The sequence below is a fragment of the Rousettus aegyptiacus genome, unplaced genomic scaffold (genome assembly GCF_014176215.1).
Source record: "Rousettus aegyptiacus isolate mRouAeg1 unplaced genomic scaffold, mRouAeg1.p scaffold_m13_p_9, whole genome shotgun sequence".
Lineage (NCBI taxonomy): Eukaryota > Metazoa > Chordata > Mammalia > Chiroptera > Pteropodidae > Rousettus > Rousettus aegyptiacus.
In genome coordinates, this window is record NW_023416312.1 from 60,514,806 (window position 1) to 60,534,816 (window position 20,011).

General features: G+C 43.3%; 1 pseudogene; it reads right to left on the reverse strand.

The window, feature by feature from the left end:
* Window positions 1-5,281: 5,281 nt before the first annotated feature.
* On the reverse strand, window positions 5,282-10,550 carry LOC118607876 (annotated as a pseudogene).
* Between the last annotated feature and the right edge of the window lie 9,461 nt (window positions 10,551-20,011).

Consider the following 20,011-nt stretch of genomic DNA (forward strand, 5'->3'; position numbering starts at 1 on the left):
AAGTGCAGTTTTGTTTGGTTTGGTTTGGTTTTTGCTCAGATACCCATTCTGTTTGGAAAATTCATATGTACATTAAAGTAATCTATCTGCTGTTGATCCCAAATCTATATCACATTCATTGATTTGTCTCTTTCCTCTTCAGTGTGAGTTGATGTGTCCACGCTGTAGAGGGGTCTATCCCGGAGAGTAGGATGTTCACCGTCCCTTATTCCACCCGTGTACAGGCTTCCCAGTCCTTCTTCCACCCCCTGTCTGTTGTCTCTGTCCAGGACAGTGGACACAGCTTCCCAGACCCGCTTCCAGGCCCCATCATCTCTCCCCAGCCCCTGCTGTGCGCTGCCCTAAGCCCTTCCACGTCTCACTGACATCTGGTGTTTTAACATGTGCAGGTCCCAGAGTATATGTGTTTTCAGCCTTCGTTTATAGCTATCCATTTTTTCAGACAGAATTAGAATCATTCTGTACATAGGTTCAAAAGCTGCGTTTTGAGGTAGGGTATTGTTTGCTCCTGGCTGACCTTTTATATAGAGACGTTTGATGATGAAGTTTCGTTGGTGCCACCTCTTGCCAGAAGCCTAAACTGCAGCTTGAACGTGGCAGAGCAGGAAGGTGGAAGGGAGGGGCTGTGGCCCAAATCCACCAGACAGAGCTTTCTGGAAATCCAGGTGGAAAGGGGACCTACCCAGTGTGCAAGGATACTGAGAAATCCAGGTAGAAAGTGCAGTCTCTTTCTATGTTGACGAGAAAGCTCTATGTGAATAGAAGTGAAGGATTATTTCTTGTTTTTACTCTTTGAGACCTCTAGATAAATAGTTAGAGATCTACATTAGTGAAAATGGATCAAGGCCACTTATGATCTTTGTAATCTGCTTGTGCACTTATTATATCCATCTTTCCACGTAAATATATTTTTATGATGACATTTTAAATATTTTTACAAAGTTTCAATCTCTTTATATGGATTGAGTGTTTCATCATGTGATGCTCCAAATTCTTTTAGCAGTGCCCAAGTGATGAAAACTTAGTTCCCTTACCAGATTTTCTGTTACGAACAATAGTATACTTAACAGCCTTGCTCATATATACACAAATATCTTCACTAGAATTTATAAGTTCTAGGAAATGTTCATTATAGCCCAGGGAAATGTAATATTTTATATTAGCACAACATTGGACATACTTTTACTAATTTATATTGCTAACACTGTAAGAAAGTGCCTATTTCTCCACACATTAGAAATAATGTGAATCATTGCTTTTCAGATAGGCCATAAATGATCTCTCCTCATTGTTTTGATTATAACTTGTTTTTGCTGCCTGTCTAGAACTCCATTCTATAGGTGTGACATAATCAATTTTCATAATCTTGTGTTGTCAAGAGTTTCTAACATTACATACTGTTAGGTTTTGATGGTGAGACACCCAGTTGAAAGAAGGCACGAGGAGTCAACATGAGAATGGAACAGCAGACACCAACTATATTGCAGGGAGCGCACTTCTGCACTAGGAGACAGTATGAGCTTTTTACATGTCAGAGAACAATAGCGGCATTCTGCCACACACGTGTGATACAATAAGCCGAACCATACTTACATAAGTGAGGTGCAGGTGCCCTACTACAATAATGTAACATTCTAAACCCAGAGTCCTATCTTTAGCCATGAGCCTGTATCATGGCCAGGCCCGGGATGCACACTCCACCCCTACAGGGTTGTGGCGTGGGATCTGGTCCAGAGGGCACAACCTTGAGCCCACAATCCACAACAACAATATAAAGAACAACAGAATACTACCAGGCTATGGGTTACAAGGGCCAGGACGGCTACTGCCCACCACCAGGAGGACCCCAGGGAATTCCACCAAGTTGTCAAGGGGTCTTCTTCCAGGGGGTAGATGACTTGGACTTCAGCATCCATTTCCTGGAGGGCTGCCTACGCCTGGTTGGCATGATCAGGGATGTAGACACAGTATTCTACATGGAGTAGGGCACAGGTGCCTCCCTGGGCAGCAGTTAGGAGGTCAAGGACCATGTGGTTTTGCAGAACTACTTTCCAATTTGAGTGGTATCATCCATTAAAAGGGTTATAACCTGATGCGTAGTGTTCAATGCCTGTGCGGTGTGCTGGGCTAAAGCTTCTACCTGCAGTTCTGCATCTATGGATCCCACCCTTGGAATGAATAAAGTCAGGGGGAAGAACTACTATGTTGCCCGCTTCTGCCTCTGCCAGCGGTGATATACAGGACCCCAATTACTAGGTAATTGGGGCAAGGTAGATAATATGCATCTAGCTAAATATGGATGTCCCAGGTACAATGGCCGATCCAATCAGCGGGCAAGTAGGGCCAACCATAGTGCCCACAGACCCAGTGATACCCTGCAGGTAGCCAGTCGGTAGGCTCTGTCCTGACGTAACACTGCCCATCCCACTAGACCTTGGAAAAATTAGCAAGGGCGGTGTTAGCACACAGCTTGGCCGGTAACTGCCCCATGATACAGTTGGGCACAGATCTTACTTGCTCTATGTAGTGAGGGGCCTGCTCCTGCGAGTCCACATGTTCTCCTGCCAGCCATCCGGACCCACTGGAAATAGCATAGTCTATGAGGGGTGGAGGATTGCGATGGTTACGGCGGAGTAGCACTTCTGTGGCCCATCGTCACTGGTCCCATTCAGGTGTGGTGCTCCAGGTATGCAGCCACATCCAATTCTCAGTCGCAGCCAGAGTAATGTGCCACGGCAGTCCCTCGGCCACTTCCACTGGTAGTTCAGTACACACCCAGCAGCAGGAAGCATTGTGGACAGCAGCAAACACATGAGCTCAGGACGTGACACTGTTCCCTGTTGTCAGCCTGGCAATAGGATAGAGCGGACAAAGGGACCATTGGGGGCAAGTCCCATCTTTCTGGGAGGAAAGAGGCCACCTGCCCATCTTGAGATAAAAGGGTGGCCGGGAGAGGTGCTGCCCCTGGACTGTGGTACCAGACAGTTTCTCCAAGGGTAGCAGATCAGTGTTACAGCATAGAGAGGAATGGGCCAGAAACTAAGGACAAAACTCCCCGTTAACAGTGAACCTTCATAGTCATTGGGAGTGACATTCACAAGAGCGTGGGCCAAATACAAATCTAGGGTTCTACCCACAACCTATTGCATAAACCCTGTCCTGAGGGGTCCACCAGGGTCTCCCATTGTTCTTATTACCAGTATAGTCCAGGGCCATGACCAGGTGGCCTGTTTACCTGCTTCCAAAGGTTCTGGGGCCAGCAAGAGCAAAGCTCCCTGGTAGGCCCGGGACAAGAACTGTTTAGCAGTGGTGCCTGGGCACACTTTGATAGCCTGAAGCAAGCCTGCTACAACCCTGTCAAGGGGAGACAACCCCATTCACCGGGGCTGCTCATTCAGAAGGCACATAGCCTGTGAGAGGTTAGTACACCAACAGCACCAGCCTGGGCATAAAGTGCACAGTTTATTCTTCAGCAAGCCGTTGAATTACTACCATTCCAGCTGCCTGTGGGTGATAAGGAACATGTAACTGACATCGTACATTATTGGTGTGGGCCCAGACCTGCACCTCCTGTCCAGTAAATTGAGTGCCTCTGTCACTGGAAATTAATAAGAGCCGGCCATAGACCACTGTGAGGTACTCCAAAGCAGTCACAGTATGGCATTAATCAGTAGCTGTCACTGACCATGCGAACTCTAGACCTGTAGCCGTGTCCACACCTGTGAACACATAGTGGTGTCCCCAGTCTGTGAGCAGAGGCCCTATGTAGTTCGCTTGCTATTTCTGGAGTGGCTGAGCCCTGCAAGGCACCATCCCTGGGGTACTCTTTACCCGCCATCTCTCTGGGTGCTGCTCAGTGCACCAGGGGCATTGTGACATGGCAACTTGTGCTTGTGACCAGGTCAATGATAGGCCCCATTGCTTCGCTACCTGTTCCATGCTATGGGCTCCTACATGCCCCAGTTTTTGGTGGAGCCAGGGGCCAATGTCCATCATAACCAGTGGTACACCGGCAGAGTGGACTTGTGCTAACACAATAGCTGCATCATTGCCCAGGGTCTGTAATGGCCAATGGCCAGGGACATGATATATGGTGGCCCCCTGCTGAAGATTTTGCTTTCAGAGGTCTTCCCACAACCCCCAGCTCCATAGGGAGCAGTGGTTTATCATCCACTCCTGGGCAGCCATGGAATTAGACCTCGATACACAGGCCAACTGTCAGTGTGGACATGCACTGGGCATTTCATTCATGTGGACCAACCATGCAGCACGTAGCTCGGCTGGCCCATTGGCTGGACTGCCCAGCACCAGTCTCATATCAAAAGGCTTCTATTGATGGCTGTAATACCATGGCAGCCCATGTCAGGGGTGCCCATGGCATGAGCCATCTGTGTACTAGGCTTCCTCAGGAATGGGAGCCCAGCCCTCTACACAGGGACTCATTATGTCCCCCTTCCCAGCAGCTTCCACCAGGAGCTCTGTTTGAAACTTCACTTGTCCCAATAGAGAGTGCAGTTGATCTGATAGGGGGCTTGCAGAAAACTGTGTCCACTGTTCCAGGTACACCCCCACTTGGTCATTGTAGGTGTCTGTGCAATTCCTGTATGGGGAGTATTCACTCAAGACCACAGCCGCCTCTCAATGGGGTACATTGACTGCATGGTTATGGGTTTAGGGCAGGTGATGGCCTCACTGGCCAGAAGGGCTGCTTCTATGGCAGCCAATTGCCTCTCTATCAGAGAATACCACACTTCCACGCCTTTCCATAACTAGGACCAGAAGCTTATTGGCACCTTCTGGCGCCAACTGTGCTTCTGCCACAAGCCCCATCCAAACCCTACATCATCCACCTGCACCGTAAGCAGGAATGGGAGGGCTGGATCTAATACACGTAGAGTTTGGGCTTGTGCTACAGCTTGCTTTGTAGCCTTAAAGACCTCTTCTATTTCTGGGATCCCATCCCACTGGGCACCTCATCACACTATATGGTGCAGTCGTCACATCAAGGAGGCTAAATGAGTAATGAGCACTCTCCAAAACCCCAGCAGTCCCAAATGGGTTTGGAGCTGCTTCACAGTTTTGGGTCGGGGATATGCCTGAATCTTATCAATCCCTGCCTCCGGCGTTACTGTTGTATTACCCGACCAGACAACTCCCAAGAATTTGACAGAGAACCCAGGTCCCTGGACCTTGTCCTCGTTGACTGCCCAACCCCAGTCAGCGAGAGCTTCTCACAGGCTGGTTACCACTGCTTCTAGTTCTGTAAGAGAATCAGAGGTTAATGTTATATCATCAATGTAATGATATAAGTGTACTGCAGGTGGTTGTTTCCATGTGGCTAAATTTTGAGTCATGAGACCATGGCACAGAGTAGAGCTGTGCAGATAACCCTGGAGAAGGACGAGAACTGTCTACTTTCACCATTCCAGGAAGGCAAACTATTCTTGAATTTCTGGGGCTGTGGCAATAGAGAAAAAAATGTTTGCTAAGTCCACCATATAATGATATCATCCAAGTTCACATGACAACTGGTCCATGATGTCCGTGATGTTTGGTACAGCGGCATGCAGGGGGTGCTGTAACCTTATTCAGCTCCTGATAGTCAACCGTCATGCACCAGGAGCCATCAGGCTTCTTACTGGCCACACCGGAGAGTTGTATGGGCTATGAGTAGGATAAATGACACATGCATCTTCCACTTCAGAATGGTGTGTCCTATTTCTTAATGGCTGCCCAGCAGGTGATACTGTTTTGTGTTCACTACCCGGGTAGCCTAGGGCAGCACCAATGGGGCATGGTTTGGACATCTCCAGATAATAGTTTCCACCACCTGGATATGAAGGCAAAATTCACCAGTAGTGGTATTTAAAGTCAAGCCTTGCAAAATATCAATCTCCAAAATGTATTCCTTTTTAGGGCGTATGTACACTTGGTACATCTGAGGAGGTAATGTGCCAATACCTAGTGTCATAGGGACCTGCCACACATGAATGATTCGACCCCCATAGCTTTCTATGGTTGGAGTGGGCCCGGGAAACTCGTCTAGATTCCCATAAAGCAGGGTGCTGTGTCAGTGCCCTTGTTCACAAGATCTAATACCCTCTGTACATTGCGGGGGGACCAATGTGTAGTCAGGTCCACGTGCGGCCTCAGGTCAACTGGTTCCCCTGCCAACCAGGTGTACCATACAAATCCCGAATCAGGGAGATAATTGGCCAGTCGTACCTCACAGGTTGTGGTTTTCCTGGGAATAAGAGTAAATTGCTGGTCAGGGTGCAGCTGATTCCACAGTGTGAGCAGCACTTCATTAGGTTGCTGCTCACTTTTTTCTGCAGTGACCCTTGCTATGAGGAGATCAAACCATATTTGCCTGCAGCTCACTTTCACAGTCGATTGGGCTGGGTGCTGCTCTGCCTCCCCTTTTTCGGCCAGGCCTCTGTCCATGCACTGGCCAGTTTGGGAGTGCAGAGGGTGGTACAGCACGCACTTGGGTGGAACGCTCCTAGCGTTTCACTTGCACTTCCCCCAACCTAGCCATGGTGGACTTTACCTTGTGGATCCGCCTATCCACATAAGGGGCCAGCAATGCTGCCATGGTGCCAAAAGTACCAGCTGGGTCAGAGGTCAAGATCAAGTCCTTCATATGGGTTGTAAATATCTCTTCATCAGGGCTAGTGTACTGGGAGTGAAACATCATCTGTTGCATGCCGATTTCTGAATTATCTGGACCAGCTCTAAGTATGTGGTTCATCTGCTCACTGTTTCTCGCAGCTCCTCAGGGTTGGCCCACACTGCCCAGGCAGCACACATGAACCACATGTCCTCCACCTGGGTATCCTCCATTCAGGGACCGTCCAGAGCTCTGGGAGCCTTACTCTCCTCATCCTGACAGCTAGGCCACGTGTCAGCACTGAGCTGATCTAGAAGGGAAGGTTTTGATGGTAAGATGCCCAGTTGAAAGAAGGCACAAGGAGCCAACATGAGAATGAAATAGCAGGCATGGACTTTATTGTGGGCAGCACGGTTCTGTGCTAGGGGACCTCATGGGCTTTTTATATGTCAGAGAACAATAGTGTTATTCTGCCACACATGTGTTATACAATAAGTTGAATCATATTTATATAAGTTAGGCACAGAATGTAACATTCTAAATTTGGAGTCCTATCCCTAGTCGTGAGCCTAGATCACAGGCAGACCTGGGACCCACACCTAATATCAACACTCTGGATGGCATCTTTTCAGTGCCTGTACACTGCTAAAGGACACCATTCAAAGCACATTTCCCATGGCTACTTACACAGGCGAGCTGATTGTGTCCTCTTTGGGTCTAGAAAACAGCCTTGGAAGAATGCTAGTATTGTGATAACGGAACTTATTTGGCATATTAGTGTGTGTGTGTGTGTGTGTGTGTGTGTGTGTGTGTGTGTGTGTTGTCCCATCATGGCTTTGACTCCCCTTTGGTCTCCTTTCCTAAATTCAGACCCAGAAATGAAACTAGGGAATCGTCAGGGTGGCAATCCATATAACTAAATCTTTATCAACATCCTTAACCACTTCTAGAAGACAAACTTCTAGCAGGGAAGCTGTTGGTGTAAAGGGTGTGCACCTATGTAGCCCTTTGAAAAGTCCTGCCATACTGACACCTGGAAAGGTAGTTCCAGTGTAGTCACCCCTACACAGAGTCATGTAAGAAAGGCCACAGAGAAGTGAAGAAAGAAGTAATGCTGACATCATGTCATTGACTGAGAGAAAATATTTGCAAATCATGTATCTGCTAAAGGTATTGTATCCAGAATTTAAAAATCAAAGATCAGTAAGAAGAAAAGAGACACTCCAATAAATAAGTGTGTGAAGATCTGAAAGGACAGTTCGCCAGAGAAAATATACAAATGTCAAATAAGCATGTAAAAAGATGCTCAACATCATTAGTCATTAGGGACAAGTAATACCACTACACCCCTCTGAGAGTGGCCAAAATTAAAAAGACTGACCATACCAAGTCTTGGCAAGGACATGGAGGATGGAACTCTTAAACACTGCTAGTGGCAAATAAAAATGGTGCAACCATATCTTGAAAACAGTTTAGCAGTTTCTCACAATGCTAATCTTACAACTACCATATGACTGAGCCATTGTATGTCTAAGTATTTGCCTGAGAGAAAGAAAGCATATATCTAAGCAAAAACTTACACAAATGTTCATAGCAGCTTTATGCCCAAGAGCCCCAAATTGGAAACAATCCACATATCTATTGCCAGATGAATGGATAGAACAAATGGTATATCCATAAAATGGAATATGAGTCAACAATAAAAACAAGGAATTATATTCATACATGCTACAACTGGACACATCTAAAAATAATTAGATCAAAGTCAAGAAGACTGGCAAAAAAGAATATACACTGTATGAGTACATTCGCATAAAATTATAGGAAAAGAAAATTATGCTATAGTGACAAAAGATCAGTAGTCACCTAGGAAAGGGTTAGGATGACATGGAGATGGAGAAAGGAAGGTAGGCAAGGGTACTAAAAAGGGCAAAATATATTTTTTTGAGGTGATGAATATGTAGTATTGGATTCACAGATGTAAATATATATAAAAATTTATTACAGCAAATACTTTAAATATGCACCATGTATTGTTTGTCAACCATAACTCAACAAAGTACTAGGAATATATTATACAATGATAATGAACAAACTAATAAACTAGATGCAATTCCCTGATACAATTAATCACGAGTACAATTCCCGTGATTATATTCTTGTAGTATTAATATCCACATGATGCCTTATCAAATTGGTTTATATCACATTATACTAAAATAGCTAAAATCATTTGCAATGATATAGGTCCAAATACTTAGAGAAAGATGATGTTCATGTCCTTCTGGAGTACATAAGTAAAAATACTATATCCTGCGAAAATAATCATAACGATATCTAAGAGAAGCTGGTAATTTTGGAGAATGTGGCTGATTATAATTACAATAGGACAAACTTCAAGGTAAGAAAATGTTTTAAAATATTAAGTTCTAGTAATTGACATTTTAAACTAACACTTGGAAAATTTCTGACACTGTAAAAATTTCCACTATTTAATAGGGAAAAAAAACATGATTACCATGGAGGAATCTATATTCCTTTTTAAATTGATAGGAAGTTTTAATAACTGCATATTTGCAGATCCCTCTGAGAGATACGAGGCGATTACTGATTATCATGTATACAGTGAGAACAACTTGTGTATATTTATCGAAAATGTATCTTAAAAACTAACTTCTTTTTGTAACTGGAAAATTCATTGCTTTCATGGCAAAAAAAAAAATTGTTAAAAGGCTTCTTTAAGATGAGGCTCACAGGTATTACAAAATATGTAACATCTTATAGAATGACATTCTACCTGCTACATCTCTCTGCCTGCCCTAAGATAAGATTAGTTTTTCCACTTTTAGGTTGGTACGTGACCCTCGCAGGAGAAGTGCCATGATATGTCATCGTTCACATTGATGAACTCACTTGAGCCAGGCATCAGATCCCACTAGGGTTGTGACGTGTTGGGGTCTCCTGAGGACTGCTGCCCTTGAACCTGGAGTGGGAGCCTCGGCAGCCATCAAGACACACAGATCCTCAGGACCTGCCTCCACGGACACCTCATATGAGCTCCGCCACCGGCATGAGGAGCTGCAGAGGGACAGACAGGTCCAGCATCACCACGCTTTGCTGGTGTGACTATGTGCCCAGCGCCATGCTAGGCGCTGGGTTAGTGACGATGACACCGACACCAGTGAGCGGTCATCCTGACAAGCAGCCGTTACAATGGGCGTCTCGCCAGGGCCTTCTCTTCTCCTTTCCTCGCCTATCCCCTGGCGACAAAGCGGGAAAGGACTAAGAGGCGGCCCGAGCCCGTGCGGGCATCACGACCTCGCGGGAACCGCAGGGCCGGGGGTCGACGCGCGTCCTCGCCGCCTGCTCACAGCGCCGCTGCGCGTTCAGCGTCCTCGTCCCCGCTTCGCAGAGGGGGGGGGCTGGACTGAGAGTGCCGCTGCCCGTCCTTCCTCCCGCGCCCCTGCCTTCAGATGGGAAGTAGCTCCAGGCCGCCCCTGGAGCAGGACCCCACACTCCCTGGGGCCCGGCGGGACCCTGGCGTTACCTACGCGACCGCGGAGCCCCGAACCCCAAAGCGGGAAAGCGGCGGCTCGGAGCGGGATCCCGTGGTCTCCCTGCGCCCCGGGGCGGTTCAGCGCCCTCCGCGGGGACCCACACCCTCAGCTGAGTCCCAAAGCCCCGCAGGCGAGATCTGCTTTTCCGCCAGGCCAGGTCGGTCTCCTTTAAAATGTCGTCACGGCCGCGGTGTAGACGTCCGGTTTCTATGGCAACCGCGACGCTCAGCCAGGTCCTCCGCGCCGCACTGGAGAGAAGCCTCGGCACACCTTCCACCCCCCTGGCCCTCAGGTGAAAGCCAAACACCTTGGCTCTTCAGGCAGCCACGTGAGAAGGCATACTGATTAGAGGCACTGGACTGCGACCCGGGCTGTTGGGGAACTCTGACCCGTTTGGTGGAACAAAACATGTCCCTGTGGTCAGGAATTGTGTTTGCTTTAAAGAGACAGGTGGGGAGGATTATCAGTCTGGAGACCCAGGGAAGTATCTTCAGGTCTGGAGATGGGCTAGCCTCGGGAAACGTGAATCTATGATATCACAGGCCATGCTAACCAGCTTGCCATCTGGGACAGCGACCCAAGATTATAGACCCCAAAGGCTGTCTATAATCATGTGACTGAATGATCTATGTACAACCACAAAAAATGTCATTTAAGAACTCCCAGAGTTATTTCAGGGAGGCAGGCCTAAAAAATCACAGTCACTCAGTAGGCAGAAACCTTGTCAGTTGAAGCAGACATTGTTTTGTTCCTGGGGAAGACTTATTCCACGTTTCCTATATTTTCTTTCCGGTGGAGGGACATCCATGACCAAACGCACATAACCTCTCTATACACGTCCTCTATCTACAGAATCATTTACCTGATTAGTGAGGCTGAAGGACCAGGCGTTGCACAGTCCAGGTCCTGTCCCTTCGAAGCTCTGGGAGCAAGCTGCCCTTATGGAGCACGTGTTTGATCCTGCCTTGCGGGGTGAGCCTAGAATGGAGTAGGTGAAGTGAAAGTAGGTACTGTGCACTGGAGAAACTTGGAAACATCACCTTAAACCAGTGATGAAGGTCAACACCTCCAATGACTCAGTCATGCCACGTGGGTATGATGTCCTCCCAATATGATGTGAGAAGAAGGCACTTCAACTCTGGTATTCTTTCTCAAATTCCATAATGTCCCTCTAACCACAAGAAAAACAGCAAATCATCCGACCTCCTGAAGATTGTCGGGGTCAGGGAAAAAATTTGAGTTACCCAAAGTTTAAATAGAGAGTTATATGGCCCCGCAATTTCATTGCTAGGTACAAAGCCAAGAGAAATGAAAACATGTGTCTACATAAAAACTAGCATACGAATGTGTGTAGCATCATCATTCATCATGGAGCTGATAAATTCCTATCACTAGGTGAAGTTTTGAAGTCACAGCGCAATGCATTACTCACGTGTTTGTGGTGATGCTGGTATAAGCAAACCTACTGCACCGCCAGTTGTATAAATGGATGAAACATACAATTACAGTAGGCTATGCCATCTAGGTTTCTGTGAGTGCACTCTATTATGTTCACACAATGAAGAAATTTCCTAATGACATATTTCTTAGAACATTCGCATGTCATTAAATGGTACACTACAGGGGAGTATGGAGGAAGATGGCGGACTAGGTAAAAGTAGGGTTCATATCCTCTCTGGTCCACATTGAAATTACAGCCAAATTATAAAATAAGCAACATGGAGAATAACCTGAAGTCCTGCTGATTGTAACACTGACATCTGATAATATAAAGGAGCCACCTGGAAGCCAGTAGAAGGGGCAAAGTCACTAATCAGGCTGGACCTGCATCATGGGTGATGGAAGATCACCAGGAGGGAAATCGAAGATACAGAGGCTCTCCTGAAGGAGAGAGGGGTCCTGGTCTCATTTGGGTGCTCCCTAGCCCAGGGTCCTAGCTCAGGGAAGAGGGATTCCAATAACTCTGACTGTAAAAACCAGAGAGGATTCCAGAAGCCTGGGTGAGACAGAAGGAGACCAAATCCCTAGGCACCCCTTTGAAGGACCCACACACAGGTTTTCGACCTGTGGACACTCAACCAGGACACCAGATGTGGGTCAGAAGCTCGCATGGGATCCATACTGAGAAAGTCTGCGTTACCTGGCATCAGAATGAGGGCTGGAAGGGTAGCCACCATTGTGTTTTATTCCAGCCCCCTTACTGGACAATCTACAGACCAGGCCAGCTTGACTGGGCAGACCCCTCCCACAGGGCCACTGGGAAGGGCTGGCCTGAGGAGGTCGGCCTGAGGACATCAGCCAGCCTCACACAACCTGCACATTGCATGGGGCTTTTGTTGTTGGATGGCTGCCACGCCCTTGGCTATCGCAGGGCCAAGCATTTGCAGCTGGCAGCCAGCCCTGTGAACGTGCATTCCTGAGATAAAGTTAGGCAGATAACTGCTGCCAACATGGACTTGGGTGGATCTCGGTGATCTGCATGCCAGTCCCAGGCAACAACTGGTCTTGCTGTGATCTGGGACTTCTGTGGGAACACTGGATCGGTTACAAAAGTTGCAGCAAGGCTGAGGCTATATTGATCCGACTGCCATTGTCTCTTGGAGACTGCCCCGCCATAACCACAAATTGCCCCAGGAGACCCATTGACAGTGAACTGCCACGGTGCTGCCTCCTACCCCTCCCACACCTGCCATCTCCCAATCTACACAGGCAACAAACTTTGGCTAGCACAAGGCAGGTATTGCATGGAAATCAGTGGCAGGCAGACTTCTGCTGCCTGCAAGAGTTGCAATATTGAATCCAGGGAGTGCAGGAGTCTGTGGGACCACCCCAGATGGCAGTTGGTCTCACTGTGCTGTGCGACTACAGTGGGAACACCCAGGCACAGAAGTTTCAGCAAAACTGAGGTTGTATTGGCCTGACAGTCCCTGTCTCTCCGAGATCCCACTTCCCCCAAGCCATGAAGTGCCTGCAACACATTGACAGGCAGCTTTCCGTGCCTTGCTTGGCTCTGGGGTTGCGCAGTCTACTCAGGCAACAGACCTTGGCTAGCGCAGTAAGCGCATTTCAGGGAGAACAGTCGTGGGCAAACCACTGCTGCCTGTACAAGCTGCGATATCTCTTGAGGGGATCGCAGGGGTCTGTATTGGCCTGATGGCCCTTGACTACCTGAGCCCCTGCCCCATCCAATACACAAAGTGCCCACTGCATGTTGATAGGCAGTTACCCTTGCCCTGGATTTGGAGCATTAAGGCCCAAGGTGGGCAGCAGGTGACCTTGCTATGATTGGAAACTTGTACAGGGAGCCACAGAGACAGCACTGGCATTAAAATGACACCGCAGTGGCCGGATGAAATTTACTCAATAGACCAAGGAGACTCCTGGGGTCCCTTCCCCACCAAACATGCATATCACCCAGAGGCTCTTCCAGTTTCAGAGACTTACAGGCAACTGGCAGGCAGTGTTAAATCTGGAGGAGCACCGGTCCATCTGTTAAACTGCCCTAGGTCAAGGACGGGGGGATAACTGATGGTCGCCTACAGCATTGTCTCTTCCACTTACCTATAAATCCAGCATAGGTGACAAACATCTGCACATCTCTTCATACCTCCCCACAGGTAGCCATGAGCAATCAAAGGGAGTGGCTGACCTCGGTCTACTGGGGAGCTCCTCCCATGGGGCCACAAAACCAATGCATTTGGAGGCTGCCACCAGACCACAACAGAGTAACTTCTGACTAGCACAATTAGCAGTACACACAAAGTGTGGTTGCAACAAGTACACAAGCCTGCTAAGGCAAATCCCATTTGGTGGGGTCAGCCCCCACACAGCAACTCTCACCCTGTGGGTACAGCCAAATCCCACAATTAGTCAGCCTGAGCATTAATCCCATCCATTGATGTATGAACACCAATAAAGGTTTGGCAACAACAGAAGACCACATACAACCCACACAAAGATAACATCCAGAGCCCCTGGCACAGGGGATCAGGGAGAGTATGCCACTGGGCCACACAGGACGCCTTCCACATTAGGCCATCTGTCCAAGGCTGAGAGATGAAACAAATATTCCTGACACATAGAAATGAACACAGAGAGGCTAATAAAATGAGAAACGGAGAAACATGCCACAAATGAAACAATAGGAGAAAACTCCAGAAAATAAGCTAAATGAAATGGAAGCAAGCAACCTACCAGAGACAAAGAGTTCAAAATAATGGCTATAAGGATAGTCAACAAACATGTGGAGAATGAATGAGAACATCAATAGAGAGGTAGTAAGCATAAAAATGACATAGAAACTAAAAAAAAAAAGAACCAGACAAATGAAGAATACAATAACTGAAATGAAGAATACACTAGAAGGATTCAATAGTAGATTGGACGACGCAGATCAAATCAGCAAACTGGAAGACAAGGTAGCAGAATACACACAATCAGAATAACAAGAAGAAAAATACAATTTAAAAAAATGAGGATAGTTTAAAAGACCTCTGCGACAATATGAAGCATAACAATATCTGGATCATAGGAGTACCTGAAGGGAAGAGACAAAGCAAAGTATTGAGAATCTAGTTGAAGAAACAGTGACAGAAAACTTCCCTAACCCGGCAAAGGAATTAAATATACAAGTTCAGGAAGCACAAAGAGTCCCAAACAAGAGGAATTCAAACAGACCTATGCCAAGACACATCATAATTAAAATGTGAGAGATCAAAGACAAAGAATTTTAAAAGCAGAAAGAGGAGGGCAGCTAGTTACTTACCAGGGTACCCCTATAAGAATGTCTGCTGATTTTTCCATGGAAACTTTGCAGGCCAGAGAGATTGGCAAGAAATATTCAAAGTTATGAAAAACAAGAATCTACAACCATCAATATTCTACCCAGAAAGGCTTTTGATGAAAATGGAAGGTGAGATAAATAGCTTCCCAGACAAGAAAATGCTTAAGGAAGCCAGTATTACAAGAAATGTTAAAGAGACTTCTGTATAAAGAGGTGGGTAAAAAAGAAAATAGAAATAACAAATACAAATAATAAAATAGCAGTACATATGCTGTCTACAAGAGATCCACTTCAGATCAAATAACACTCACAGACTGAAAATATAGGGATGGAAAAAGGTATTTCATGCAAATGGAAATGGAAAAAAAAAGCCAGTGTAGCAATACTTATATCAGATAAAATAGGCTTTAAAAAATAGGCTATGATAAGAGGGGGGAAAAAGGTATTACATAATGATAAACAATCAATAAATCAAGAGGACACGATCATAGTGAACATATATGCACCCAACATAGGAACACCAACGTACAAAAAGCAATTATTGACTGACATAAAAGGAAAGATCAACAGTAATACACTCATTGTAGGAGACTTTAACACTTCATTGACACCAATGAACAGATAGATCTTCCAGGCAAAGAATCAACAAGGAAATAATAGGCCTAAAAGATACACTAGAACAAATGAACTTAATAGATATTTTCAGAGCATTTAACTCCAAAGCAGCAACATATTCATCCTTCTCAAGAACACATGGAACATTTTCTAGGATAGACCAAATATTAGGACACAAAACAAGTCTCAATAAATTTAAGAGTTTGATATCATATCAACTGTCTTCTTCAATCACAATGGTATGAAACTAGAAATCAACTACAAGAAAAAACTGGAAAATACAAAAACACATAGAGGTTAAATAGCATGCTACTATAACAAAGAATGATTTATTAATGGAATCAAGGAAGAAATCAAAAGATACCTAGAGACCAATGAAAATGAAAACACAATGACTCAAAATCTATGGGACACAGCAAAAGCAGTCCTAAGAGGGAAATTCGTAGCAATACAGGGTTACTTCAAGAAACAAGAAAAAGCTCAAAGAAACAATCTAATCTTACACTTAAAAGAGCTGGAAAAAGAACAGCAAACAAAGCCCAAAGTGAATAGAAAGAAAGAAACTATAAAGATCAGAGTGGAGAGAAATGAAATAGAGTCTAGAAAAACACTACAAAAGATTAATGAAACCAAGAACTGGTTCTTCAAAAAGATAAAAAAATGACACATCTTTAGCCAGATTCATCAAGGAAAAAAGAGAGGATTCAAATAAATAAAATCAGAAATGAAAGAGGAGAAATAACTACGTACTGCAGAGAAATACAAAGGATTATAAGAAAATACTATGAGCAATTATATGCCAACAAACTGGACAATGTGGAAGAAATGGACACATTACTAGAAACTTACAGTCTCCCAAGACTGAGTCAAGAAGAAACAGAAAATCTGAATCGACTGATTACTACCAATGAAACAGAATCAGTAATCAAAACTTCCCCAAAAACAAAAGTCCTGGACCAGATGGCTTCATGGGCAAATTTTACCAAACATTCAAAGAAGAATTAACACCTATTCTACTCAAAGTATTCCAAAATATTCAAGAAGAGGGAAGGCTCCCTAACTCCTTTTATGAGGCCACCATTACCTTGTTTCCAAAACCAGACAAAGACATTACAAAAGAAGAAAACTGCAGGCTAATATCTCTTATAAACATTGATGCAAACATCCTCAACAAAATATAAGCAAACTGAATTTAGCATTACATTAAAAATATCATACACCATGATCAAGTTTGATTCATTTCTTGGATGCAAGTTTGGAACAATATCTGGAAATCAATGAATGTGATACACCACATTGAGAAATCGAAAGATAAACACTATGTGATCATATCTATAGATGCAGAAAAAGTGTTCAACAAACTCCAGCATTCATTTATGATAAAAACTCCTAGCAAAGTGGGAATCGAGGGAACATGCCTCAACATAATAAAGACCATATATGACAAACCTACAGCTAACATCATACTCAATGGGGGAAAGGCTAAAAACATTTTCCCTGAGTTCAGGAACATGACAAGGATGTCCACTTTCACCACTCCACTTCAACATTGTATTGGAAATCTTAGCCACAGCAATAAGACAAGAAAAAGAAATAAAAGGCATCTCAATTAGAAAGGAAGAACTAAATCTCTTGTTATTTGCCGATGGCACGATACTATATATAAAGAACTCTAAAGATTCCACCAAAAAAAAAAAACTGTTAGAACTGGTCAATGAATTCAATCAAGTAGCAGGTTACAAAATAAATATTTAGAAGTCAGTGGCATTTTTATACACCGATGATGAACTTTCTGCAACAGAAATTAAGAAAACAATCCCATTTCCAATTGCATCGAAAAGTATAAAATACCTGGGAATCAAATTAATCAAGGATGTAAAAGACCTGTTTTCAGAAAATAAGTTATTGAGAAAAGAAATTGAAGAAGATACAAATAAATGGAAGCATATACCGTGTTCATAAGTAGGAAGAATCAACATTATTCAAATGGCTATACTACCCAAAACAATCTATAGATTCAATGCAATTCTTATCAAAATACCAATGGCATTTTTCAGAGTGCTAGAACACATAATCCTAAAATTTATATAGAACCATAAAAGACCCCGAATAGCCATGGCAATCTTGAAAAAAAAAAAAAAAGAACAAAGAACTACCTGATATCAAACTATATTACAAGGCTACAGTAATAAAAACAGCATGGTACTGGCATTAAAATAGATACATTGATCAATGGAGAAGAATAGAGAGCTCAGAAATAAATCCACACTTATACGTATGCTCGCTTAATATATGACAAAGGAAGTAAGAATATACAATGGGGTAAAAACAATCTCTTCAATAAATAATGTTGGGAAAATTGGACAGATACATGCAAAAAAAAAAGGAAAGTAAGAAACTGGACCACCTTCTTACATCTTTTACAAGAAGAACCTCAAAATGAATTAAAGACTTAAAATGTAAGAGCCAAAACCATAAAATTTCTAGAAGAAAACATAGGCAGTAAACTCTCTGATATTATTAACAGTAATGTCTTTTCAGTAATATCTCCCCACGCAAGGGAAATAAAAGAAAAAAATAAACAAACGAGACTACATAAAACTAAAAAGGTTTTGTACAGCAAAGGAAACCATCAACAGAACAAAAAGACAACTGACTTATTGGGAGAAGATATTCGCTAATGATACATTTGGTAAGTGGTTAATATCCAAAATATATAAACAGCTCATACAGCTCAACAAGAATAAAATAATCCAATTAAAAAATGGGTAGAAGTCCTAAACAGATATTTCTCTGAAAGGGAAATACAGATGGCCAATACACATAGGAAAAGATGTTCAAGGTCACTAATCATCAGAGAAATGCAAATTAAAATCACAATGAGATATCACCTCACACCTGTCAAAATGGCTATCAATAAATCAAAGAACAACAATTGTTGTGAGGATGCAAAGAAAAGAGAACCCTCATACGTTGTTAGTGGGATTGCAAACTGGTACAGCTGCTCTGGAAAACTGTCTGGAGTTTTCTCAAAAAATTAAAAATGGATATACCTTTTGATCCAGCCATTGCACTTCTGGGTATTTATCCAAGGAAAACTAAAACAATAATTTGTAAAGATCTATGCACCCTAATATTCATGGCAGCACAATTAACAATAGTCTTGAGGTGGCCACTTATGTATGTCCCCAGTTATAGGACTTCTGTTCAGTCAGACCTCAGGCAACACCTGTAGTCTTGTAATTTTGATGTGGCTGTGACTGAAGGCGAGCACAGTGTCTACCTTCTAGGCAGTCTTGACTAGACGTGTCTAGCCTCCCTCACAAGTACACCTGTGCCTGCACATAGGGCTCACCCAGTTAATCTAAGAGAAACTTCTATTTCAAGATCTTTAACCTAATAACATGTACAAAGACCCTTTTTCCATATAAGGTTTGATTCACAAATTTTGGTGATTAGGACTCAATATCTCTGAGGGCCATTTATTAAGCTCATTACGGTGATCATACCATTTTGAATCCCCATGAGCAGTGTATGAAAGCATGTGTTCTTTCACATCTTTATGAACTGAGTGTCTTGATAGACCTTTGGAACTTTGCCAATCTAATAATTTAGAAATAGTATTTTCTTTATAATTTTAACTGCTGGATAAATGTTTGCCTATTTTTAAATCTTAAATTATCTGACTGTCTTTATTTTAGGAATAGCTCTTGAAAAAGCTTTGTGTTAAATTCCACTTCAATAAGCAATATGAATATGTTTTTTTTTTCTTTTTACTGGTGAGTTAAGCCTGTTTATATATATTCGATATAACCAATGTGTTTGGTCACTGGGGCTTAAAGTAATTTCATATAAATTATATACACATATAAATTATATATATAATTGTGTATATGTACACATTGTACATACACATTGTGTATGTATACAAAGTGAACAGATAGGCAAATGATATCATAAGATAATTCACTAAAAAGCAATATAAAAACTCATAAAACTTTCTAAAATATACCAAATTACAATAGTTAAATAACTATAAATTAATATCCTAAGCTATAATGATGAAAGAAATGGCAAGATGCTGAAAATTATGTATAATGTGATTTTAATATTGCAAAAGCTATATGTGTATTCATTGTTATATAAGTGCATAGACAATAATGGGAGAAAATTCCAGATATAATACATTTTTTCAAAAATAGTGGCTAGTGGTGTTATTGATTAATTACATATTTATCTCTGGGCTTTACTACATTTTCCACATTTTCTAAATTATTAAGGATCATTTTAAAAATCAGAATTAAAGCTCATAGAAACATTATTATTAAATATTTTATATATTTTAAAAATTACAAGAATAATAAAACAGGCTTCTATATACTCAACTTAAAAAAGAAAACATTATGTATGCAATTAAAACACTTTAAAGTCTTCTATGATTGCATT